Below are 26,344 nucleotides of genomic sequence, written 5' to 3'. Positions count from 1 at the left end.
ATAAATCCACATTCGACCCCTAATTTTATTTCAGGAAATAAAAGATTAGATCACCATAAAAACGAAACAGTATATTGCTGGGGTCTAATGTCATGTTTACATGGAATTGAGTCAAGATTTTTTCTATCGCCATTCTCGCTCAAATATTTTGGCGTGTATAAAATTGAAATAAAATTCTCTGCCTCATAAACGACATCAAATGTGCCACAATTGGGTATCACGAATCGTTATATATGATGTGCAGTTAATATTCATATTTTCTTTTATACAGAGGATGCTTTCATTTCATTTCATTTCATATTTATTCAAAATAACATCGTGGCAAGTAGCCAAATTGCGTTACTTTTTACAATATTAAAACATCAAAAATTATTTACTATTATTACACATAAAAGTTATTAAAATACAATATTACAAGAAATAAGCATAAGAAAAACATATATTATATTGCACATAATTATAAAAGCTTATCTCCACACTCACCCCATCACGCCACACTCTCACACACCCACTCAACTCCTAAGCACACCTCTTACTCCCAAACACCCCGACCCCAAATAATATGCGCCACACACCAAATCATATAAGCATCAAATAAGCATAAGAGAAACACAAATATTATATTGCACATAATTATGAAAGCAAACCCCTTAACTAATCTTATCTCCACACTTATCCTCACATACACACACCCCTCACTCGCTCTTGAGCACACCTCTTACTTCCAAACACAGTCACCCTAAATAGTATGCATACACACTAAATCACTCAATACACTCATATTCACACTCATACACGTACCATAAAAATTTCACATCAAAATAATTAAATTAAATTGCATCAAATTGTTAAACTGCATCATTGGGTGAAACAAAACATCAATTTTTAAGCATTAAGTAAGTTGATGAAGTGTGGAATTGGACTCTTTCTGAACCGCTCAGTTCTACAAGGTAAACGAGTGATGGAATTTGAATTGGGCAATTCTCTGCCATGCATAGAACGCCTTGTAGGGGGAATGAGATTGCTCGTACGATCACATTTTGGCAGAGACTGAGCAAATGTCACACTGTGATTTTTTCAACGGTCAGAAAGAGACTGAATTCCACATTCTTCAATTGCATCAGTATATGAGTTGTATTTCTTGCCAAGTATTATTTTGCAAGCCCTTTTTTGCACTTTTTCAAGAGAATTAACCTGTTCACATGTTACAGATGAATCCCATACAACATCACCATATTCTAACAATGGCCGTACATAGCATTTGTAAATAACTGCAAGTTCATCAGATGTAAAACCAAATCTTTTAAGAGTACGGAGCATATACATGCGGCTATTGGTTTTTTTAGCATTTCATTAATTTGTTTGTCCCACTTCAAATCATTCTGTATCCAAATGCCAAGAATTTTAGCAAATTTAACAAACTGAAGAGGCACATCGTCAATAGACACGGTAGGTGCAGGTGGGTCATTCATAAAACAAACCTGAAGCCCTTGACACTTGGATGGATTTAGTGTCAAATTATTATTTTTTGACCAATTAACAAAACTGTCCAGATCTTTTTGCAGCGTACTCTTAGTAGGATAAGATACATTTGATGCCAAAGATAGGTCATCTAATGAGTTGTTTCAATTGATTGCCAAACAATAATCTGTCAACACGTGGTTTATTAAAGTCTCCAGCAATTACGAATCCAATGTCAGGATAGGATGTACGTAGACTATCAGTAGCTCAAGTAGATGGTCAACGAGTAAATTCTGTAGTGCAACTGGTGCATCTGGAGGAATATACACGGCACAGACTGCAATTCAAAAATGAGTCACTTGTCGGTAAATCATGTATCGTATCCTTAAAGTTTCATTTCTAATTCAGACATAATTATAAGTGTCAGCAATCTTCTTGATCTCCTCGACAGTTGATACTTTGTATTTGATGATCTTGCCCCCGTCTTCCACCAGAATTGTGCATACCCCATTCCATGTCCACACTGATTTAGCCTTTTCAACGTGTTTTGCCATGTCTCTGGCCTCATTGTATATTGATTGGTTTGTTTTTGTGAGGATTTCATGTATTCCAATTCCTGTGCCCTTCAGTGATTTCCGTGATGAGATAACCTTTTGCCTTACGATATGTCTTGTGAACTTGACCTCAATTGGTCTCGGGGCTGCTGTATTTTGCTGTTGTTTAGGTTTTTGCAATCTCCTGGCATATTCTATATCTTCTTCGCTTATTTCTACTCCAGTTTTTTGGGCTATGTTTTTGACTACTGCCACCACGTCCTCTGGTATGATCTTGTCTGTCTATGGGTCTTTCTTGACAGGTGACTCGGGTACGCCCGTTATCCGAAGGGAATTAAGAAAGGACTGTTGTTCTAAATAATTCATACCTTGGTGGTTGAGTAGAGTGTTGTTTATAGATGTACTACAGTTCTTGTTGGAATTCTCTCGCAGTCCTTCATGTGATTTTGCAAGCTTCTCATGTTCTACACGCGCATCATGAAATTCTCCTTTCAACTCCTCAATCTTCTCATTGTAGTCTGCTTTCATCTCTTCCATCTTTTCATTGGTTTCAGCCTTTATTACATCCATTTTGTCACTTAAGATTTTGAGTTTTTCGTCTAAGGATTCTGATAACAGTGACTTCAACATTGTTCGAAATTGATCGCTTTTAACAAGTGCATCGACAACACTCTTGGCAAGTTCGTTATTAGTTTCCATTTTACTTCAAATTAGTAAGTACAGAGTACAATAATTGTTAATATAACTAGTCAAACGCAGTAGTACAGTAGTCGTAGTATGCAATGTTAATGATAAACAGCCGCAGTGGTAAGCCCCATCAGCTCATCGATTTGCTATTATCCGCTACATGTTTTGCAGAGTCGTGAAAACACGTCTTCTCTCATTGAAATCTACTACAATCTATGAAAAGTTCATTCTACAAATTATATACTTTGAAATTTGAAAGCTTGCTTGATTTATTGTTGTTAATGAGTTATGTACGTTTTACAAAAGTGTTGTTGCTTCTGCCCTCTTTATAACATAACTTAAGAACCACAGGACCTACAAAAGTATTTTGTGATATTTGAATTCTTCTACACATTCGCAAAGTTGCCAAAGCTCACTACCATTCGAAAGATGCTGTAAACTACCAAATCGCAACAGTTTAAAATAGTTGCTAACCTTAAGGCGAGTGGGATGACGGGAGCAATGATATTTTTCTCAGTTTTAGCCATTTAATTAAGAAACTTGCAGTTCTTGAGATAAGGTTAATAGTTACAGGCATTTCCCCCTCCCAAGATAAATGTTTCCTCTTGTACTATTAGGATCACAGGTAGACTAATTCCAATCAGCTGTATACACTGCACATGTACTGTGTTGCTTCGTGGTGACGACTGAATAACTTACAGTCCATATCGTGACGGTCTTCTGAAAATATTCAATGCGACTTTTGGTAGCTTTTGGTTTTGCGCCATAGCGCGACTGACTAGCGGCGCCCGTGTACCGCGTCGCTGTCGCGCCGTTGTGACAATATCGCGCTCTGAAGTTCTAAAAAACAACAAACTCGGTCAAAAGGTCAATTTGGACACAACTGCACAGGCTCAGTAGTTTTCTAGACTAATTCCAATCAGACATCTACACTTCGCATGTACTGTGTATGCTTCGTAGTGACGACTGATTATCTTACAGTCCATATCATGACGGACTTCTGAAAACTATTCAATGCGACTTTGGTTGTGCGCCGTAGCGCGACTGACTAGCGGCGCCCGTGTACCGCGTCGCTGTACCGCGCCGCTGTGACAAGATCGCACTCTGAACTTGCAGTAGTTGTAGTCCTTATCCCCTATAATATACATATCTTAGGATATCTTAGGAAAAGGATTTCATGATTTTTTTCTGGTAGTCAAACCGTATAGTAGTCATATCTTGGATCCTTGAAACCATTAAGAAAGACGCATAGTTTTCACCGAGACTTTCTTGCCATGTTTAATAGACAAAAACACACTTAGTGTTCCCTTTAAGCAATATGGCTAAGGAATAGTAGGCTAATAGGCCTATATAGCAATCATGCATACCCTTAGTTGTGGTGCAATTCAACATAGGCCTACATCACCCTAGCCATAATCATGTGAAAGACAGATGAATCATATTGCATGAAACTCATCTTATCTTCTCTGTAACGAATTTTCTCTTTTTGGCACCTATTCTTAATTGACCCAATTATGTTATACACAGCATGACTCGAATGTCGAAGCTACTGAACAGGCGTTTGCTCGAGGAAACAATCACATCATGATACAGACCACTCAACAGCACCCTTAAGTAATTAATAACAATGACTAAAGGGTGTCGCAAAAATGTTGTCACAGAGATTATATCAGTCGGTTTATGTCGTGCTGTTTCTAATAGTAGAGAGATTGCGAAGAGGCGTTCACTGGAAACGCCATACGGGTTACCTGTTACGGCATTGTGAGGGGCGGACCTCATAATGCCATTCGCCTCGAAACTTAACTACAATAAATTTATGGTGGCGCTATGCTGAAACAAATATATCTATATAGATGCCCTGCATGCTTTTATCGATTGGCTCCAAACAAAGGATTTTAACCGGTGTCCTTCACCGTAATCATGGCGCAGTCCAATCCATTCAATCAAATGTTGTCATCAACCTATATGATCGTAGTGCATTTGCTTTGTGTGTGAGACTAAATGTCGCGGTAGATTGGATCATGCTTTTGTTGAATGCATTTGAGTAGTCCGTCATATTCACGGTATGATACGATATGCACAACCTCAATAAAGAGATATGAATCACCATTTCACCCTTGGGTGTATCGAACCCACATTTGTATTGGTATGAAATACGATTGGCTGCATTCAGTCCAGTTTAGATCATAGCATCGATGTTTTGCGGGCTTTTTTATAAACGACTATTTTTTAACAGGTGTATGTCATTAGTTGTCTAAATAACCAAAACAAGAGTTTGGTGTCGGATGGCGAAGGGAGTATGATCAGTAAAAAACAGAGTTTATACAGTTTGTACGAATTTGTGCCAATTTAAATCCACTGGCTTTGTGTTGTGTTCGTTTTGATCGTGGTTCCGTGAGTAAACCAGTTAACTTGGCATCGATCGATTCTGACATCACACTACGACGGCAAACAGTTATACAATCTTATTTCATTCATGGTTTTATTTATAGATAAATAGTTATACAATCTTATTTCATTCATGGTTTTATTTATAGACCACTTGACATCGCCTCATTTCAAATATATAGTTTTAGTTTTGGTTTTGGTTTTGGTCACGTGGTTTCCTATTGTCCTGCCTAACCACTTGAATCATAAGATATCGAACTCATTGTTTCTACCTTTTGTTTAAAACCGAACATTTGTGTCAGTCAGTTTCGGTTTTGGTTTCAGTTTCTTATAAGTGGTGTGGATCGTAAAATTATTTGATTTGAAGTTACCTACTCTAACTATACAAAAGAAATGTTTAAATTTCGCAGTGCAATATTCACGAGCAGAGAAGTCGAACAAAGCAATCTACATTTGAAAGCATTGATTTAGTTTGAAAGCATTGACTTGAGACTACGAATTAGCCTAAGCTGATTTCACTGTGAAAATATATAGACCATCGAAATATTTCCACAGACATTACAATAGCCACTTGACAGATTATGACTTCATTGATATAAACACTATTATGCACAACTCTATTTATGTGCATGTCGCATGACGGAAGATCAATATCATAGAAAGCTGGTTTAAACTAACTTTTATTCAATTTATTTATTGGAGAATAGAGAGAGAGAGATAGAAGAGATCGCCAGGGAAAGAGGGTATGTGTGTGTGTGTGTGTGAGGGGGAGGAGGTAAAGGAAAAAGAAAAAGAGAAACAGAGGGGAGAGAGCATTGGAAGTGGGAAGGGAAGGAGGGGGGAGAGGGGGCTCAAGAGTGGAGTGGAATAATAGGGAAGAGTCGATATCGAGTGTGGGGGGGGGGAGGGAGGAGGTTATATATAGGTGGCGGAGGGAACATAGGTAAGAGGTATGGGTTGTGCTTTCCGGGGAATAATCTAATTCATAATCAAATCATCTACATCATCATGCATCGTTTATATTTCAGACAAATAAACAAAACACCCCCCCACCCCTCAATATATGCACATGGTTTCTACATGTAGGCCTAGGTCTCGTATATATCCATACTTTATGTCTCAACGATGTCTATGCATAACTTATCAAACGAATCTCGGAACTCGGGTGTAATTTTATGGTGTCATGGAAGTGTGCCACCTACGGCAAAAGTCGCCCGCGTTGATAGATATCGATAATGAAAATGTTAGCACAATAGGCTATTATATACGTATGGTTATAGGCCATTATACTTTTGATTATATATACCCTCTTGTGTCCTCCCAGCACAATAGTGTTATGATTGCATACCAGTTCATCTCCACATTTTAATCCCTTGATTTTTGGTTTCTGAACAATAGAGAAACCAAAACTATATATTTGAAATGAGGGATCGTCTATCGATATGCATGAACGAGCCGCTACACTGTTCAATGGCTTTCTTGTATATGAAATTGCGGTAGGCGATTTAAAATGCACGTGCCCTGAGCAAACTACGATGCGTACGCTGTAGGGCAAAGAACAATGTAAATGGCACCCCTTTTTGCTTGGTCTAACTGCCCTTTTCACCTGCTAGCTGTACCATCCATTCACTGATTTTTTTCAGAGCAAACTCTCTGTTTGTGAGACCATCTTCTTTATACCATGCTGATTATTACACTACTTATCCATGGATCAATTAATTTATTTGCACTTTGTTCAATTATATTTCTCTTCTATCTATAAATATCCTCCATTAAATACTTTTATTACTTTAATTTAATTTATTTATACTTCATATTTATTATTGATTTACTACTATTATTATTCTTATCATTTTCAACTCTAGACATGATATATTGCGTGCTCCAGTTCTATTTGTTCATGATTGAGTGAACGGTTGAATCTTTTTCTTCTGTTCATCATTGCTATTTTTCATGCTCGCTTACTGCTTCGTGCATCATGCATCGATTATGAGTTTATGACTCGTCGTCACAACGAATTCCCCCGGAACACTGATCTAAAAGAAAGACATAGAGATAGATATGTTGCGGTCTTGTAAGACCGCGAAGTCCAGTCGTGACCTTGAAATGACCTCTGATGACCTTGAAATGGCTTTGGTCAAAATTGTCTTAAAATAAAAAAATATAGGCACTAAGTTTAATGACAATCTAATAAAAACAATTTGATCTTGACTTGACCTCTGATGACCTTAAAATGACCTCCATCGTGTTTTGAATCATATCAACATCACATAATACTAATTTCATTCAAATTGGATACACCTTAAGAATTTCCCCCAAAACAGACCCCTCCCCATGTTTAAGCCAACTGTAATTATAACACTATGCACATGATGCCATTGTTCTGATGATCACAGCACTTAATATGCAGCAAAAGGGAATTTCAAAGTTGTTTTCAGTAATAAACTATGTTTGACCCCTACATGATCTTGAACTCAAAATCTGTTACAATATAGACACCAGCTAATGTCAATGCTTATGTGTCAGTCGCACCTCTGTATACCACGTAATCTGCAGGAAAAGAAGCATTTTGAAGCTCTTTGTTATGTACTGGAATTATACCCTTAATGACCTTTGACCTCAAATATGTGCTTACCCTATAGGCCCCGGCTATAGCCAAATCTCAATCCCAAAAATAAGCAAAACACTTTGACAGCTGTTTAACATGTTTAAAACAATGAAAAAGCAAGGCGGAAAATGGCGTTGCATGAACTTCTGTCCCCCGTCCATAAACAAAATTCAACGGCAAATTTGCCGTAACACGACTCGATCTTGCCTAAAACGCCTCTTCGCAAGATGATTTGTGGACGGCATTTTCCACACACAAATGAATAGGTAATCTTCCCGTTCGAATTCGCGTCGAAAAAAATCGAAATTTATTCACTTCTTCTGGTCTATACTAGGTCAAATTGTAACCCCCAAAATGGATTTTATTACATGTCGGACTCTACTTGCTCTATTAGGATACTTTGATTCGCTTCATAAAGACTTCATAACAAGACAAACATAACATTTTTCTGCATTTTATAATGCGTCTTTTTGTCATTTTGGAACGTCATTTTTTGCTACCAACCGCAACGTAATCGCCTTACGGTAATTCCACGATTGACCAATTCACAATAGATTTCACCCTCTAGAGGGCACACTAACCTATTTTTGACTAATGCAGTTTGCCGTTGGCGTTCCCGTATCACGTTTCACGTCAATTTCGCAATCTCTCTACTGGCAAATACAGAGCGGTTGATGAGACTACACTGCATTTTCGGTTCATTTTAAGCTCATTTATCGCGTGTTTGTTCAATGGTGTATCAAAAAAAGTCACGGAGAACCACCATTCATCTGTAGGTTGTTTTGGTGAAATTAAATAGGTAGCGCGCCTGGGGGCGCTGCTCCAATAAGCTGTTAAAGGCGTAGACCACCAAATAACGTCACGTCTCCATTGAAAAGCACGTAAAAATCAACTTTTTTAAGCGGCGTTTTCTACCAGGCGTGACAAGATTGTTCTCTTTTTAACGTCCATAGGGCCTGCACTTTGGCTCGACATTTGAAAGGGGCGTGAATTCATTTTTGGATACGCCCCTATTATAATTAGGTAATACTCGACATTCCCTATTATGTATATACATGTACCACATGTAGTAAATCTGTCTGCTTTATCTGTATTGTGCCGTTCTTAAGCAAACAGTTAAACACGATTTCATCAAACATTATAACAATAGCTCTTTTACAGTGTGCAATCATCCCGGGCAATAATTTGGCAATAATAGAGGATGTGCGTGAAATTATTGATTGGCTCCATACAAATGATTTGAACCGGTGTCCTTCACCGTAATCATGGCGCAATGCAGTGCATTCAATCAAACGTTGTCGTCAACCTATAGAGGGTATTCATTACTACGTCATTGATGTGATTGCTCATGCATAAAATTCCTCCACATAGGTTGTTTAGCTTAATCGGGAGAGTGACCTCTTGTAATGATGATCACAGTTATCTTTGAGTTATTACAGTGAGGCCCACGTACAATATTCAACACAAAGTGAACAATGCTATAACTTGGAGGACAAACAAACCAACACCGCCAAATTCGACTGACATGTGTACAACGTGGGAAGCTATGGGGAAATTGAACACTTGTTGTCTGATCATGCATGTGTTTATGGTTCGGGTAGCGGTTACTTAGCAACTCTCGTTCCGCTTGGGTTTATTGCATACACTCTATTTGATCGTATAGTGCATTTGTTATGTGTGTGAGACGAGCTGTCGCGGTAGATTGCAATAGCTTGTAATCATGCTTTTGTTGAATGAATTTGAGTACTCCGCCATATTTACGGTATGCTACGTCATAATCTAGGTGATTATTTGCATTGGATGTCTTGAATACGCTGGCGAAGTTGTGTAATAATCGGACTAATGCTATAACAGTAGGTGAATACAAGTATTGAATATAGGCCTATCGCGTTGCAAAGCCCAATTCAGTGATCCCAGCGAAAGTGAAAAAAAAAATCAAATTGTTACTTTTATAAAATATTTTAATGAAAAAAATTGGCAAAAAACCCAAGAAAACGGCAGTATCGACGAAGTTGAAGCCCCATTCAAATAGGCCTACATGTAGCTAATTTATATATTGTCTGTAATTACAGATTCACGTAAATGCATTATTTTTTGTCTTAAATAGGCCTACACGGCTTTTGGCTGAACCACTAGCAGAAGACACCAAATTGATGTTTTATGACCTTTGACATTCTTTTGTGGCGAGTGACATGGTCAGTTCAATTCACGCCGCGTGTCCTTGACAGGTTTGACTCTGCTTCAGTGGTCATGAAAGAATTCAAAAGATAACCTCTGCCCCAACAATCCCAAGCAATTGTCTGAAACTGCTTTTCGGATGATGTATCATAAGAACTCAGTCGTCAAATGATGATAGTCATATAATGACCAAAAGATTATTACTGACTACTATATCATTGAAGACTGAGTTCCGCAGGACAAAATCTGAATTTTGATGATTTTTACGATCGTCCGGATGAAAAAATCACTGAATGGGCCGTTAGTTCCCTCCTCTCCTTACCTTGGCAATATGAATCAAAGAAAAATAAAGAAAAAATAAATAAAACAAGAAAAAAAAAGACAAAGAAAAGAAACAATAAAAGAAAAACAAATATGAAAAGTTCGAACAATATTTGGTTTATAAAATTAATGTGACCGTGATGAGGCTCGAACTCACCACCTTCCGATTTAAAGTTCGAAGCGCTCGTGAACAAAATTCTGATGCCTTACCAAGTGAGCTGTGCTCCTGAGATACGAAATAAAAATAAAATAATGCACTGTATGTATACCTGCTTGTGTCGGTAATTGATTTGCTCATATTCCATAATGGTACAGTGCAACAGAGCAAAAATGCCCATAATTTAAAAGCTATATAATTTATGAACAATATACACTACACATAAAAATACTAATACAAGGGCATTTCAACATAAGAATCCAAACAATTAAGTACCAACATGCACAGCTTTGTCCTTATATCACATTTGGGTTTTAACAAAATGTTATCAAACCTCTACAGTGATTGGCAGCTGCACTGAGGCATCTCTTTGATAGCTGATAATGGCCATCCATTCAGCAAGTGGCTACTAACTGACCTTGACAGGCTTGAATGAGCACTGTCATCTGCTACAAAACCATCACACTCTAGGTTTGACAATGGAGTGAAAGACTATTATTATTGATTAGGCGCGGATTTTAAAAGTACAGCTCCTATGCGTGTATAGCAAAAAAATGGAATACAATGTTTGGAGTCATGTAACTAAAATCTACCAAAAAACGTTGACAACGTAAAGAAATCAGCAAGTTTAAAAAACCCACCTCGGCTCACTTTTTGAAACTTGGTCCCATTTGTAAAAGGTACTGATTTAAACTTTATCATATTTATATAAATTTAAAACATTTCCAGAAGTGTTATGTATCTTTAATGTGCAGATGCGATATTAATTTGTAAGCTTTCTGGAACGACCTGAAAGGTTATTATCTTGTTCTTGCACGGTAAGCCAATATCCTATTGTGTTTTGTTTTATAATAATCATGATTAATGATTGAATTAAACAAATAACACGTAGGCTTGTAATCTTGTTGGAAACGCTGTGTTCTGTTGAAATAAAATAAAAACACTGATTTGCTGTTGGTGTTTAAAATGGGACCAAGTTTCAAAAAGTGAGCCGAGGTGGGTTTTTTAAACTTGCTGATTTCTTTACGTTGTCAACGTTTTTTGGTAGATTTCTTTTCTTTTTATGAATGTAGCCAAGCAGCTCCAAGCTTGGAAAGTCATCAGGTTAGGATGTGCTCCATAAAACAAATAAAACGAAAAATAGATGTTTGAAGTTGCAATTCTGGATTCATGACAATAAATAATTAAACAAAACTTTATCAGTCGTGTATTTTTAAAACTTGCTTGTCACACGTGACTGTAATGTTAAGAGGCGTACACAATGATCAATATACATTTTAATATATTTTAATTATTCAAGGCAACGTAAATATGTAAAGAAAATGTAAATATGAACAACACACACCCAATGTTGACAATGCCAGAGAGACACAGAGAGTAAGTCCGATTTAGGCCTACTTCAAGTCGGAACTGGTAAATGCGCATTATATTTAAGCCTATACTACGGAAGCGTCTAAATGCCCCGAGTAGGCAATATAATCGTGTTTTAATGTTTGTGGTTCTTTGTAGCCCTGCGGGCAACCTAGTTCGATATTCCTATTAAGCGGCGGTTGTCGGCGATCTTTCGTGGTTTGTGGTTTTCATCAAACCTGCCCTCTATCGGGAGCTAATTTATAGTTTAAGCTTGTTGGATATCCATATTTCGTGGTTTCTGGTTCTTTGTAGCCATGTGGGGCAATCTAGTTGCATATCCAAATTTCGCTGTTTGTGGTTCTTTATAGCCCTACGGGGCAATCTAGTTGGATATCAATATTGAGCTGCAGTTGTTGTTGATCTTTTCGCGGTTTGTGGTCTTAATTTGTTGGATATCCATATTTCGCGGTTTGTGGTTCTTTATAATCTGGCTTGTTGGATATCCATATTTCGTGGCTTGTGGTTCTTTGAAGCCCTGTGGGGCAATAGCTGCATATCGAAATTCCGCGGTTTGTGGTTCTTTATAGCCCTGCGGGCAATCTAGTTGGATATCAATATTGAGCGGCAGTTGTTGTTGATCTTTCGCGGTTTGTGGTCTTAATTTGTTGGATATCCATATTTCGCGGTTTGTGGTTCTTTATAATCGATAGGCCTGTAAGAAATCTGGTTGGATATCCAAATTGCGCGGTTTGTGGTTCTTTGTAGCCCTGCGGGGCAATCTAGTTGGATATCCCTATTAAGCGGCGGTTGTCGGCGATCTTTCGCGGTTTGTGATTTTAATTTCCCTTATCAAGCCCTGCCCTCTATCGGGAGCTAATTTATAGTTTAAGCTTGTTGGATATCCATATTTCGTGGTGTGTGATTCTTTATAGCCCTGCAGGGCAATCTAGTATATATCCAAATTTCGCGGTTTGTGGTTCTTTATAGCCCTGCGGAGAAATCTAGTTGGATAACAATATTCAGCGGCAGTTGTTGGCGATCTTTCGCTGTTTGTGATTTTAATTTGTGACAATTTATAATATTTATTCCAATTATAATTTCAGTCTGAGCTGTGCACATAGCCACTGAAAGCATCTGGATGGTGAAAGTAGGCCCTAGGCCTAGGCCTAAATGTGAATAAAAAATCAAACATGTTTGTTTGATGAAAAAAATATAATAATCACAATAGCAATGGATGTTCGAAATGGTGTTATTCTTGATTTATGACAATAAATTGGTTAATAAAACATTAAAAAATAGGTGGTGGGAAGTTTCGAACTTGGGCAAAACTTCGTAAGTGGATTAGAAGTCCATGGCCTTATCCACTTCGCCACGGGGACGTCCCGATATAACGAGCTGTGAAAGTGGAGTATTTATTAATATGAATGTATGTCCGGAAAGAATAAAAGAATTGTGAAAAACTTGATTTTTTGGCGAATGGGATCCAGAATTTGTATGTAGGGTATCCAGGAAAATGCTAGGGTATATTTTGAAAGTGAATTTCAAAAAGTAGTGTGCCAGTGACAGCCATGTATGGCTGTAGCAGTGACGAAAGATTCTGGATATCAGTATGATTAGCTATGATTTTACACTAATTTTGGCTATGAAATACCGCGTGAAATAATACAAGAATGTTTGTTTATTATCAAACAATTGGATTGACTGTAAGATTGGTGTAACTTTTTGAATTAATAAGTTATTAAAATATTACACTTTGGACAGTAAATAAGATTTAGCATGGTTTTAGATATATTTTGTACCCAGCGAAAAATATCACAGAACAATAGCGTTTTGTTTCGTGTAAATATAGTCCGCGGTGCATCTGTTTATTCTTCTTTATCAGTCGTTTTTTTTAAAAACTTGCTGGTCATGCTACCGCTTGACTCTAATACTAAATGCATTCTGCAAAATGTGCTCTATCTGACCAATTTATAAAGCATTTCATTAGCTTTAATTTGACACATTGTTTGACATGTTTGGAATTATGGTAAATCATTAAATAAAATATTTATTAATTAATCAATTATGTCAATTAATTAAAAATTTAATGCAAATATGCATATTTTCTCTGACAGAATTGTAGGATTTGACAAGAGCCATTTTTCTTGTAAGTTTGATTCTTATAACATACCGGTATCGTATTGCGTCCCATTATAGTTACAGAAAAAAATACGCGTGCAGGACACACATACGCACCCCTACACACCCCCACCCAAAGGATCGTACCGTTTTACAATCGTATAACATTCTTTGGCGCGAGTAGTAGTAGTAGTAGTAGTAGTAAATTCCAATTTTCTTTGCTTTACCTCACTTGTTCTGCTCAAAATTAAAAGGGGACATATCTGACAGTAAAAGCTTACATTTTATGGAAATTATGTTTAACTATTTGTTTAAACAGCACAAAACAGATCAAGCAAAATTACTATACATATACATGTATGGCATACCAGGGACTGTTTAAGAATATATCATTAGATTTATGATATTTACTTCGAGGACTGTTATATATCAAAAAAGTGAAAAATATCAAATTTTAATAATTTGTCATAAAATTTGTATTATATATATTAAATTTCAATGAAATTTATTTGATATCAGAAAGACATTCTTCGTATTCAGAATGCAATTCGATATGTCTGATGTGCTCTCATGTCCCACAAAAAATACTATCGAAACGCTCAAAACGCTCGTTCCAGATCCCTTAAAGTCATAATGTACGATCTTATAATATGAATTTGGTTAATTTTTTTCAAACCTGATTTTTTAGCATATTTGTAATGTTTACAACTTGCACCTAAATGGAATCAGCCAAATTGCTTGTGTTTGTAGGTAAATAGAGCAAAGTTCGACATAAAGTCATAATGTCCTCCCATAGAACTGCGTGTTAAACGGCCAAAATAACAAGCAGTGTTTCTTTCACTTTACCTTATTATTTCAGCTCAAAATTAACAGAAGCCATTCCCGATAATTATTACTAGTATTATTTCAGCATTTTGAGTATATAATGATCGTACATTAAGTCTTTAATTTGGTTAATTTTCTTTTTCTTTTTTTTTCTTTTCTTGTTTTATTTATTTTTCTTTGATTTATATTGCCAGGGTAAGGAGAGGAGGGAACTAAAGGAATATTCAGTGATTTTTTTGATTTTTTTTTCATCCCGACGATCGTAAAAATCATCAAAATTCAGATTTTGGATACTAGACTGCGGAACTCGGTCTTCAATGATAGTCAGTAATTTTTATAGACCACTTGATATCACTGTTTATCAACAAAGGCGAGGGACTCGTCTATCGATATGCTCGAACGAGCCGCTACACTGTTCAATGGCTTTCCTGTACTATATGAAATGTGGCGGGCGATTTAAAATACACGTGCCCTTAGCAGACTACGATGCGTACTCGCACTGCAAGGCAAAAAACAATGGACATTGCCATAATGCGCGCGCATACTGCCGGGCAATGACGTCACATGCCAAGTGGTCTATACTATCATTTGAGGACTGAGTTCTTATGATCCGAGGAGCAGTTTCAGACAATTGCTTGGGATTATTGGGGCAGAGGTTATCTTTTGAATTCTTTCATGACCACTGAAGCATAGTCAAACCTGTCAAGGACACTCGGCGTGAATTGAAAGACCATGTCACTCGCCACAAAAGAATGTCAAAGGTCATAAAACACCAATTTGGTCATTTGGTGTCTTCTGCTATCTAAAGGCCTTATATGGCTGATTTTGTACCTTTCGTCATTGTTATAGATGTGCTAACAAAGCTTGCTAGTGCAGTGGTTCAGCCGAAAGCCGTGTGTCTAAGGCAAAACATAATGCATTTACGTGAGTCTGTAATTTATATACCGGTACTGACAGTATATAAATTAGCTACATGTATTTCAATGGGGCTTCAACTTCGTCAATACTGTCGTTTTCCTGTTTTGTTTTTTTGCCATTTGTTTTTCATTAAAAAAAATTATAAACGTAAGCCTAACAATTTGATTTTTTTTTCACTTTCGCTGGGATCACTGAATGGGACTTTGTAGCGCGGATTATTCAAAACTTGTTTTTACCTACTGCTATATAGTATTAATCCGATTATTACATAACTTTGGCAGCGTATTCAAGACATAGGTTATGTAAGGGATAAACTGTACATGGGTATAGAGGCCCTGCATGCTTTTATTGATTGGCTCCAAACAAAGGATTTGAAAAGTGTCCTTCACCGTAATCACGGCGCAGTAGCCTACAGTCCATTCAATCAAATGTTGTCAGTGTGCGAGACGAACGATGTATAAATCTGGAGGTCACATCATCACTAATCATGCTTATTGTAAAAAGTTTGTCCAATGCATATACTGTGTGTAGGCCTATTGTTCCCGGGTATTGTCGATGCAATCAAGCAAACAGGTATTTTTATATTTTGAAAAGGCCGCTATAGTATATTCACATGGGTGTCTTGAATGGCCAATCATATGGGACATAATCAAATTGCAGTGACTGCTTCCTTTGTTACCACATGTCAGTCATCTTGTGATTATTGGACCATGTAAACCTGCAAAAAACGAGCCAAAGTGCAGGCCCTATGCATCCCTGTATTAATTAAGGACCGAAATTTCATTTAAGCTCCAATTTTAGGAAACTTTATAGAATCAGTTTTTTTTATTAAAAGCGACATCGCTATTTCAACGCCAAAACTAGCATTAAAACTTGTTCCGTTAGCAGTAATTCGGACAGGGCCTACTTTTCTTGTGAAATCGATTTGTATTATTCCATATCTATTTTAGTCATTAATAGGTTAGCATCTTTCAATTAAATCAGAACATGCCAACCTCATGAAGAACATGGTCCCTAAGGACACCACATTCTCTCCAGTAGCCATATACTTTTAACCGGAACTCGTCACAATTGCACCTTTCGCGCATTGATTTGGTGTAATGCGCCCTTAACTCCTTTACTAACTGCAACAGAACCCATTTAATGACCATTCATTTCAGAAAAGTATATTTGATAACAAATCAATAGTTCCCGAAAGTCCAAGTAGTAAATAAATACAAAGTGTCCGCTTATACAGGGGTGAAATTTCAAATTTGGTTATATCTTTAAAAAAAAAACACCATACCAATGTATTGCTCTCATCATACGGATTCAGAAAAAGTACAGATTGACGTGTCTCCGACATACATTTTTCGAGTTATAGGCAAAATGTCAAATTTTCGGGTCCACAGGCGTCTACAATTGAAAACTGCTCTAATTTTTACTAGTCTGAAATTGTTCATTTGGCAAAAATGAATCAAAATGAGAAAAGTTGGATTGTTTTGGATGTTTTGTTACATAAGTAAAGTCACAAAATAGGTCAAGGTCAACAGAGCTCAATGGATTTTGATCTTTTTTGGTATGTTACCAAGGTAAAAATAACAATCTGAGATATGGCAAACACACAGCAAACTATTCTTTTTTTAATGTTCTCGCAAATGGAGTAACCTTTTTTTTAAAAACAAAATCGGATAAATTTTGTCCCCTGTGGAATCCAAGTTTTGATATTAGACCTTTTCCCCTATAACTCAAGAACAAGGCTCGAAGAACTTGTGATTGCGTTTTATGTGTTCGTTCGGTTATATAAAATCACCGTAAAAATATAAAGACTGTATGTTGCCATACACTTACTATTTAGCCCAATTTGATTTATACCACCATAACACTCGTGGACACCTGAAACAAATAATAATAACATTAACAGTAATAATAATAATAATAATAATAATAATAATAATAATAATAATAATAATAATAATACTACTACTACTACTACTACTACTACTACTAATAATAATAATAATAATAATAATAATAATGATGATGATGAGGATGCTGATGCACACTTAATCAAAATGATGTTTCTCTTCATCTATCTTCATCCTCAAAGAAACGCCCCATTGGATCAACTGAAAATGATCAGATATATAAAGTATAAAGAATAAAGTCTGTTCGTTGCATGTAAATCCAGCGGTGCGTTTGGAAAAGGCAGGCCGTTCAAATCACACAAACAAACAAAATCGGATGGAGGAAAACCATTTTGACACAGCCTGTAATATAATGATAATAAGAATAACAAATAAAATACATATGAACTACATATGAAGGTGCATCTGAAAAATATAAATATACAATATCAATTAAAAACAGGTTAAGGAAACAAATAAGTTTTCAGAGCTTTTTTGAACATATTTACAGGTAGCGTATTCCACTCTTTTGATGCAGAAACTGTGAAAGTTCTATCGCCATCTAGTACCCTAGTCATGGGATAGTCAAGACGAAGGTAAGTTCCCTCGTTAGAACATAATGATAAACAATTTAACAAGTATGATGGTCCTTGGTTGTCAAGACATTTATATACAAGCAAAAGTATTTTAAAAATAATCCTTTGGCGTATTGGAAGCATGAGTATCAAAACAACATTTTTCGGTGGTCACTCGATAGTTAGCCCAACAATATTCTTGATCCTTCACACAGCTCAAAGAGTTTGCCATGATTTGCCATGGATAAGTTCTGTAGATTTAGTCCATTGACTAAGGTCAGTAACCAATGTTGAGGAGAAGGCCATGAAGTGCATTGTATATTCAGCAATATTTTTGACAAAAGGAGTTGCCTTTGTCAATTTGTAGCCATGTACTTTTGATTATTTACATAGCTTCTCCAAATCACTGTGTATACATCCATCCCAAAATCTGGGTAGATGTATCATACAGAATTCACAAGTATGTAAATGAGTTAAAAGGTCAAATATATGCATAATACATAAGGTTAAAGGTTAATTATATACATAACTAAAGTTAGCTTGCCTGAAAATTTCGTGATTTTTGGTTGGGGTATATTTCTAGTCGCATATTGAACATGTTGAAATGTTTATATTTGTGCGTGACTACTGTCACGCCATATATTGTACGGCCGATGTTTTTCCTGCAAAGAAACTTTCATTGTCAATTGTCCATTGTTGGTTATTTAACTTGAAAATAATACTCCCAACGTTCAAACAATTTTAAAAGTCAGCATAAAGGTGTGTGTTACATTATTTGGACGGTGTTAATTCATTCCAGAAATAGAATCACGAGTGAGCCAATGAGTGGGTATAACATTGCTATTATTGTAACCGAATTAATCATATCTCTGGTATGGCTTAGTGGTAAATACATGTATTTGGAAGTTCGATCTTGGTTCGAACCCCGCAAGCACCTCTCTTTGATTTTTGATTTGATTTTAACTCATATTTTTAAATCCTAGTTTTCATATTTTTATTAAAGCCATAATATACGATTTCGGGCAAATTTGAAGTTTTGTTATTCCAAATATTATAACAATATTTATAATATTAGTAAATAACTGTTAGGAAGGTTTTCACGTTACATTTGAAGCAGAAGTAGCGAGATAAAAATGAAAGAAAACGCTTAATATCTTGACCGCTTAACTGTGGTGTTCCATGGGGATTAGTCTTAATACGACATCAAAGTTAGTTGCTCTATCTAGACAACGAACTTGGCTGATTCCAATTAGGTGTAATCCGAGGTGTAAGTTGGACATTGTGTAAAAATTACAAATATGCCAATATATTAGGTTTGAAATTCGTGCATCTCATGATTTGATATGTATGCATAAAAGCTCATAAAATATGTTGCCGATAGGGGAGGGGTCTATAGTCCAATTAAAAAATCGTGAAAATATGTGTTGACGTTCCTTTATTTGATAGGCCTATATATAGTCTTGAACTTTTAAAAATTACTTAAGTTTGACATGCTTTATTTGATTATTTCATATTGAAAGCTACTGAACGGAAATGCATTTTTTTTGAAAGATATGAACTCGAATTAAGGATTAGGCTTAAACATGAACAAGAAATAAATCATGAAAAAAGTGAGCCTTCAAGCTGACATTCATTTAGGCCTATATTATTAAAGACAAAGGGGAGAGGAAAAAAGAAAAGAAAAACGAACTGAAAAATTCCACATCATCGACCAGATAACATGGGAATCGAAATCTCAACCTTCCGCACTGCAAACCTTCGCTCTGTCCACTAGACCATCACAACTTGTTCGGGCAAAGGGTATTCTTTTGCTATCTTATTTCTCATTCAACATGTTCAAGGATCTCACTCAACAACAATCTTTTCAAAACTGCTTGTACTTCAGTTAAATGAGATGATACTACCTTCTTTGACGACTACAATATTTTGTTACACAATAGAGTATTTGCATTTATAAAATATATAACAATATACGTTTTTAATTGCTATATTAATCAATATAACATGCATAATATACAGCGCCGGCTGGGATCCATTTCGTGAAGCATCGTGACACTTGCAACCAGGGGCGTAAATCCATTTTTGAAAGTGGGGAGACACTAGTTCACCATGTAAACTTGTATGGCTCAAAATTCGGACCGCTCGCCATTAAGTTTACTGCTTTCTGTGTTTTGAAATTTGTTGACGTTTTAACGATCCCCGATTCCCGGTCGATTATTTTAGCTGTGTCACGTCACATGCATGACGCTGGTGGGTACCAACCAAACTTCAGAAAAAAACCTCGATCGCCGATAACGATGTGATATGGGGACTTACATAGGATTACACAAGAGATATTTCTTGCCAAAATTTGACCATTTCTGGGCAAGTTGGCCCTACTTTGTCTGCGTTGACAGTCTTGAGTAAGCCTGCAACGCTTTTGATGTTTCAGATATTTCGGGAGACTGGGAGGGATCATAATAAAAAAATGATGGAGCCTATTCTTGACTGTGTAATATTCCTTCACCACATTGCCGTACGGTAACACTCTTATACGATGGACAGATAGTATCAGTTTGTGAATGAGGACATCGTATAAGTTCCTTGTACTAGGGGGACACAATGAAAATTATTAGTCATTGATACTTCGGCGCGACAGCGCCGCACGACGCGCCGCACGACGCGCCCCGCGACGTAGGGGGGTGTCTGAGGGGGATGTGCCCCCCTCAGAAGTAAGAAACTTTTGCAAAATGAAGACCTAATTGAAGCCATTTGGTGGACCATTTTGGCACTATTATTGTGTAAAATTTTAGCTTGAAACAGCTGAAAAATTGTGAAATGATGGCCTAATACTCCATTCGTGGACGTACAAGTCTTCACTCAAACAGAAGCGAAAGCGACCACTTGTTTATGTATACGCAGGGGGTGTCTGAGGGGGATGTTCCGCGCTCAGACGTTGGAAAATTTTGCAAAATGAAGGTCCAATTGAAGTCATTTGGTGCATAATTTTTACACTTTTATCATAAAAACAAACAAAAAAGGGACCGAACTCAATTGGCAAAATTTTACTTGAGATTCGGAATTATTACTAAAGCATGCATGGATTGATGTTAAAGTCAGCATTGAGTTCGACTGACTTTGGTGATAAAATGTGACGGGCCCTGCATATCGACAGGCCCGCAGTAGGCCTACAGGCTTTTGGGCCGAGGACCCGCCTTCAAGCAATGCCCAAAATAATCACAGGCCTATAATATATTATACTTACGATCAACCCGGCTGTGCGGATTTTTAGGTATGGGCAGTGATGGACCTACTCAATTACGTGCAATTTAAAAAATTTTCTTCCTTTTTCTCCCTTTTCTCTTCTTTTTTCTCCTTTCTCTTCTCTTTTCCTTTTTTTTGGGGGTGGGGACCAAAATGTGGGGGACATGTGATATTGTGTCCCCCCACTTTGAAAAGTGAGGGGGACGTGTCCCCCTGTCCCCCACCCGATTTACGCCCTTGCTTGCAACGTGCGCCTACGACACGAGGACTCAAAGAACGCAACTTTTCAACCTACGACTAGGTTGTTCCACCGCTCATTTTCGCTGAAATTTTAATACAAGCTGTGGTTAATTAATGTTTATCATAACAGAAAAGTATTAGACCGGCGTTTCCTCAAAGCTGTAGATATAAGCATTTTAGTGATCGTGACATGCATTTTCTCTCATTTTTTAGGCTACTTCGCGCACCAAAAGCATTCATTTTTTCCACAATGATTCAACTTTTACACGTTATTCTTTGCCTTAAACGCATGTTTCATGTCTTATCTATGGGCTCAATATGGAAATGAAGGGAGAAACGACTCGTGTATTCCATTTTTTTGATGTTTTCTGAAAAACCGTATTTACCACCTGATTTTCAACATTGCGTTACGTAACAGCAGAGGTCACGCCGGTAACAATTACCGGAAGTGACCCTAAGTTGCTGTCGTACTGAACAAGGTGGTTAAACTTTGGCATCAAAATAGATTTAACAACAGTTATTCTTCCCAATACAGTTATATTTCTTTTAGACCAGTGTTTTATTAAACCTGTCACCGACTCCATAATTTTTTCGTAGTTAATCTCTGGCATGTCCATTAAATTTGTTGAAAAATCAACACCCAGAACAGAAAATTTACCATTTTTCACCCAATTCAATTTTTTGTTTGTTAGTTCGGGGTTTGGATTTTTACCTCGAAGTGAACCGATGTAAACAACATTGGTTTTGTCTTCATTTATTTTCAAACCAGATAATCTCTCAAACAAATCCAAAGTATTCAATGTTTGTACCAAACTCTCATCGCTTCCTTTTAAAATAACTGTGGAATCATCAGCATATTGAGAAAGTTTACAATGAACATTTGTAATCAGTAATATAATTATTTTTTCTAATAAGGCAGCCCAAAATCTCCGAACAGATTAAAAAGATGTACGGGGATAAAGGGTCACCCTGTCTACAGCCTCGACCCAAATTAAATTGTTTTGAAGCGTTGCCATTTACCAGAAGTGAAGATTGACTATTGTTGTAGAAGAGTTTAATCCATTTTTAAAAGAAGTTCCAAAATTGAGAAAATCTAATGTTTTAAATATAAATTTGTGAGAAACGGAATCAAAAGCCTTTTCAAAATCTATTAAGAGTAACATACCTGGCTTGTCGTGTAACTCGGTATACAGAATTAAATCATAAAGTAACCTTATATTTCCCCAATATACCGCCCCTTCATAAAGCCTTTTTGGTCATCATTTATTAAATTCGGTAGGATATGTTTCAATCTTTCAGCAATACATGAAGAAACTAATTTATAAGTCATATTTAAGAGACTTATTGGGCGCCAATTTTTTTAAAACCTTTTTGCTTTATTTCCTTTTGGGAGGAGTGTAATAATTCCCAATCTCTGTGTCACTGACAACTCCCCTGATTCATAAGCGTAATTGAGAGAACGTAATAGGAACTCACCTAGATCTTGAAAAAAGAACTTCCAAAATTCAGAAGTGAATCCATCGGAACCGGACTTTTGTTATTTGGCATTTTTTTTAAAAGCAAATAATAGCTCTTGACGCCCCTCAAGTTTTTGGAGCTAACCATCAGTTAACAGCGGAAAATATGATCTAGATAAATGTTGTTCAAATTCCTCCAAATTTAAATCATTATCTTTAGATGCATATAATGTTGAATAAAACTTCAGAATTTCTTTCATTATTTGTTTTTGATTATTTATATTATCACCGTTTGGGTTTTGTAATTGGGCAATTGCCTTATTAACATGATTTCTTTTTTCTAAGTTCAGAAAATACTTTGACGGTTTTTCTCCGTGTTCTACCCATCTTGCTTTTGATCTCATCATAACTCCCTCCATTTTTCCCTTCTCGTTTCTTCTAACTCCAACTTTTTGGTATCAATATTTTCAAGAACAACAGGATCATTTGATCTAGCGAGCTCTTCTTCTAACTTATTTATATCATTTTCTAGTAACTTTTCCTTGATTTTTTTTCCTTTTATTCCTTTCTGAAGCATATTTAATCGTTTCCCCCCTAATTTCCATAAGTAATACTTCCATAAATAATTGATCATTTATAGTCAGCTCAAGTTCACTTGGGGGAATTTGACTTATACTATTTAAGTTATACGGTGAAGCAGCATATTGAATTTTAACTTCCTTAATTTTTTTCTTTTACCCTAGCCGAAGACTCGAGATCTCTTAACAGTAAATTGTTAAATTTCCAAAATCCTTTTCCATATTTGATAGATGACGTGGATGACATGTCAAGCGAAAGACTAGTAAGAGAGTGATCTGTTCGATATCCAGGTTCAAACTCTGAATTTAACTTGAAATAATAAGTTGTAAGCTCTTCTGATATAAGAAAAAAGTCCAGTCTGGATTGTTTTAAAGGGGTTGGCTGACGCCAGGTGTATCTACGAATATTTTGATTGTGAAGTCTCCATGGATCTATCAGTCCAAAATGATCTTTCATATCCAAAACTACTTTTCTCGCTTTTGGGTTATTTATTCGAATATAATTTGAGGTATCCAGTTTTGGATCCTGAACCAAATTCCAATCTCCACACAAAATGCAGTGTGCATTATGTATTTCTTCTACATGTCTTTTAATTTCATTATAAAAATCCGGTTTATCTTCATTTGGACCATAAATCGAAAAGAGTGTCACACGAATATCATTAATAGATATATCTACAGCTAACCAATTTCCTTCTTCGTCTGCACGAGTGTTGTGAACTTTATAATCTAATTTATTGCTAAGAAAAATGGCTACTCCTCTTGCATTGGAGGTAAAAGAGCTAAAAAAAGCTTCACCACCCCATTCTGCTTTTACCATACATTCAATATTTTTATCAAAGTGAACGTCTTGCAAACAAACAATTGAAGCGGATTTACTACGTATATAATGTAAAACATCCCTCCTTTTTTTGTTTACCATTTAAACCGCGACAATTCATTGATATAATCTTAATATCATTAACCGTACCCATACTTACTAATTATCAATGGTATTAATATTGTTTGCAGACTACGAATATAATGTAAAACATCCTTAAAGGGCAGGTCTATAGCGAAAACAACATCATATCATTGGCAAGCTAATATTATGAGGACAATGAAAATGACTCTTTTTTGAGAAAATAAGACGTTTAAAATTGATATTCCGCAAAAACCAACTTAAGCGGTGAGTTCCTCCGAACGAGACAGATTTGGCCTAGAAAACCGGTGACGTCATGAAATGAGATGTGCCCGCTGTGAGAAAAGGGACTATAAACGCTTTCAATGGACAGAACGTATACTGTTGCTGTTCACAGAAAAAAATTCCAAGTACTACAAATTTCATGGTTTTTAAACATATGGATACAATCAGCCGCTTCTTTTTTTATATATTAGACAATTGTGATATTACAATTCATATGTATATCAATATCATGAGAAATATTAGGCCAAATAAATAAATACATAATTTGAGCTTAGAATTTTATCTGAGACTAGCATATAAACCGTGTTAGTCCACAAACTCATGTATATTGCAATGTTTCAGTTGGATGAAATATTACAAAGCAAACGAATAGTAACAATTGCTGTGTGGGCTTTGTTCCCGAAAGAGAACAATAACGTGCATTTTGTTATGCAGCATTGTTATGGTAAGTAATAGTACAACTCATTGTTGCTAATGTCAAACTTGTCAAAGTTATTGTGATTGTATGATGAGAGCACGATAAAGTGTCCGCTTCATTTACCTACGTCATCAGTCAAACGGGGGAGAACACGTACGCTTCAAACGGGAGAAGAAAACGTACGAGGCTGAACTTTACCCACACAATTTCTCCTTTTTCAGGAGAAATACGCACAAAAAAAATGCAAAAAGTGTCAACTTATAATGTAATAATTATTCTCTTCGAATAGAGATAAACTTCTTTTTGCTATAGACCTGACCTTTAACACATTAAGTTGGGAGCTGTACAACGTTGGTGGTATAGAGGTGAACATTGACTTGATTATATTTTAAGCCTACTTCATTGGGGTATCCTTGAAAGTTTGCCTGGTCAACTGGATCCCCCTTTAAAGGGCAGGTCTATTGCTCGGACAACATCATATCATTGGCAAGCTAATATTATAAGGACAATGAAAATGACTCCTTTTTTGAGAAAATAAGACGTTTAAAATTGATATTCCGCAAAAAACAACTTAAGCTGTGAGTTCCTTCGAACGAGACAGATTTGGCCTAGAAAAACGGTGACGTCATGAAATGAGATGTGGCCGCTGTGAGAAAAGGGACTATAAACGCTCTCAATGGACAGAACGTATACTGTTGTTGTTCACAGAAAAAAAACTCTAAAAAGTATGGCAAATTTAATGGTTTTTATATGATAAAATCAGCCGGTTCTTTTTTTATATATTAGTAAATTGTGATATTACAATTCAAGTGTATATCAATATCATGAGAAATAGTAGGCCTAAAAATTAATACATAATTTGAGCTTAGAATTTCATCTGAGACTAGCATATAAACCCGTGTTAAGACCACAAACTCATGTAGTTATTATAGTTTCAGTTGGATGAAATATTACAAAGCAAACGCATATAACAATACTGTGTTGGCTTTGTTCCCGAAATGAGAACAAAAGTGTGCATATTGTTATGCAGCATTGTTATGGTAAATGATAGTACAACTCATTGTTGCTAATGTCAAACTTGTCAAAGTGATTGTGATTGTATGATGGGAGCAGGGTATAGTGTCCGCTTCATTTACCTACGTCATCAGCCAAACGGGGGAGAACATGTACGCTTCAAACGGGGGAAGAACACG

The 26,344-nt window shown here is 36.3% G+C and overlaps 1 long non-coding RNA gene across 1 annotated transcript in view; it reads right to left on the bottom strand.

Moving 5' to 3' along the window:
* Positions 1–26,344, bottom strand: part of LOC140141006 (uncharacterized) — a 116,363-nt gene that overhangs the window by 42,204 nt on the left and 47,815 nt on the right. Inside the window, exon 2 of the long non-coding RNA XR_011857339.1 lies at positions 17,399–17,443. This is a non-coding gene — a long non-coding RNA (uncharacterized lncRNA). The remainder of the gene's footprint in view (positions 1–17,398; positions 17,444–26,344) is intronic.

Source organism: Amphiura filiformis, chromosome 19 (genome assembly GCF_039555335.1).
Source record: "Amphiura filiformis chromosome 19, Afil_fr2py, whole genome shotgun sequence".
NCBI lineage: Eukaryota > Metazoa > Echinodermata > Ophiuroidea > Amphilepidida > Amphiuridae > Amphiura > Amphiura filiformis.
Note: the sequence above shows the minus strand (reverse complement) of the source record. Positions and strands in the feature narration are given on the sequence as shown.